Genomic DNA, 2,317 nt, shown 5'->3' with positions numbered 1-2,317 from the left:
GTTAATCAAACACTGAGGCAGTTTATATGTAAAAACCAGTTCCCTTTCATATCTGACGGTCTACGGGGCAAATGAAATAGAGTCAACTTGCTTCTGTGACATAGGCTGATGAAGGGATAGTGTGGTCATCACCATGCCCAACCGCCTTTACTTACCATAACGTGCGTTAAGGAACCCATCAGAGTTGGGTGGACCCAGGGAACGTCTATTGACTTGAACCCGAATCGAACTCGAGACTTACTGGTTAGTACTACATCGCATTACTGTTAGGCCACTCCCTACACCAACCCACCAGTTTATGTGTATATCATATATATATATATATATATATATATATATATATAATTATATTGTTTTCAGTACTTGATCATCTGTTTGTAATACGCTTCATATAGAGTTTCGTCTTTATGTGGTCTGTTCTCGAGAGTTAATATTTCTTAATTAATGTTGACCTACTTAGTGTTATTAATGATTTTTTTAAATTAAATAAATTTTATTACAGAACAATCTATTATCATCTTTATCTCCTTTTGTGGCTCTTGTGTAGATCATCTGAGAACTATACTTAGAAACTAGCCTAATCAAACCCTTTGAATACAACTCTTTGAGAGCCTGCTTAGCAAGTGAACCTCTGACTTTTAACCTATTCAGATACAACTGAAGGTTTGATGAACTTGTAACTGGGAACTACTTTGTATAATTTGTCATATGTTGCCTTGTAACACTGGATAAGATTGTTCAACTTATCACGGACTTTTCCTTTAGACCACTTCTTCTCAGCTTTACCACCGGACCCTTCCTTTCTAGACTTTCCTGAAGTTGTTTTGCTTGCCTTGGCAGCTCCCTTGGCTTCTGCCTTTTTTGCCGCCATGTTGGTTGAATTGGTTGAGAATAAATATAATTAAATAGTAGGCACTATCTCTAGTTTTAGCCGAGTAGTTAATCATTCAATCATCGATATTTTAGCAAAACGTTCTCTACTAATCAAATTAGGTATATAATAAAATAACAGGAGTCAAGTTATAAAACACTAGCACAAACATTCAATAAAAATGTAGGCTATGCCTACAAACATTTACACAAATTATAATGCTTTTACTTTTTGTAATGAATTATTAATAAAATCGATGTTATCATAATACATGATTGATTGCTTTCTATTTTTAATCATTATATAAACAATTACAAGTTTTATCTCTTAATTAATCAGATTATATATATGAGCAGTAACTAGAACCGATTTTTAGAACAAATTTTTATCAAATTAATAAAATGATTTTGTTAACACCAACATCGAGTTGGCACCAATAATAATAATAAATAATAATAATAATAATAATAATAATAATAATAATAATAATAATAATAATAATAATGATAATAATAATAATAATAATAATAATAATAATAATAATAATAATAATAATAATAATAATAATAATAATAATAATAATAATAATAATAATAATAATAATAATAATAATAATAATAATAATAATAATAATAATAATAATAATAATAATAATAATAATAATAATAATAATAATAATAATAATAATAATAATAATAATAATAATAATAATAATAATAATAATAATAATAATAATAATAATAATAATAATAATAATAATAATAATAATAATAATAATAATAATAATAGTAATAATTACAATAAGGATAATAATAATAACAGGTAATAGTAATGGTAATAAAAATAAACATTATAATAACACAATAACAGTATCTCAACTTTTTTTTTAAATCTATTTTTCGTTTGCTTCTTAAGCGTTTTAAGTTTAAGTTTGCATTAAACATTATATGTATTTACTAAATGGTACACAGCTATGCATTTCTTAAACTAATTAATAATATTTACTAGTTGCATTACACTTTTGTACGTTTTTTTTTGTTTTGACATATTTTGGCTACATTCAATAGAATTACAAAAAAGCTCATTTCAGCTGCAGTTTAGAATTATAAATTTTTTTTTTTTAAATATGGCAAGGGGGGGGGGGGGGCGCCAAATTGAAAAAAATTCTCCCTGGGCGTCGGGAAGGGTCGCTACGCCTCTCTCTTACACTTACTGCGCCGAATATGATAGTGACGGCATTTTAACATTACTTTGTTTTTAAATAAACAACGTGCTTGCAATAATTCAATGCACAGAATTTATCCTAATCGTACATTGAAGCATGTGGTGTATTTAACTTTTTGGATATGCCGAACAACGCCGATGTCACATACGCATTAAACTAACCCTTAGAAAGGTATATATATATAGGTCGTTCTGACACAATCTGATTGTGGATTGTTTTAG

At 27.7% G+C, this 2,317-nt stretch overlaps 1 pseudogene; it reads right to left on the bottom strand.

Annotated features, from left to right (window-relative positions):
• Nucleotides 1-477: 477 nt before the first annotated feature.
• On the bottom strand, nt 478-874 carry LOC131943607 (small ribosomal subunit protein eS25-like; annotated as a pseudogene).
• Between the last annotated feature and the right edge of the window lie 1,443 nt (nt 875-2,317).

This window comes from Physella acuta, unplaced genomic scaffold (assembly GCF_028476545.2).
Source record: "Physella acuta isolate Inbredline_101_S28 unplaced genomic scaffold, ASM2847654v3 ptg000463l, whole genome shotgun sequence".
In the NCBI taxonomy this organism is placed as follows: Eukaryota; Metazoa; Mollusca; class Gastropoda; family Physidae; genus Physella; species Physella acuta.
This window is presented reverse-complemented; position numbering and strand designations above follow the sequence as displayed.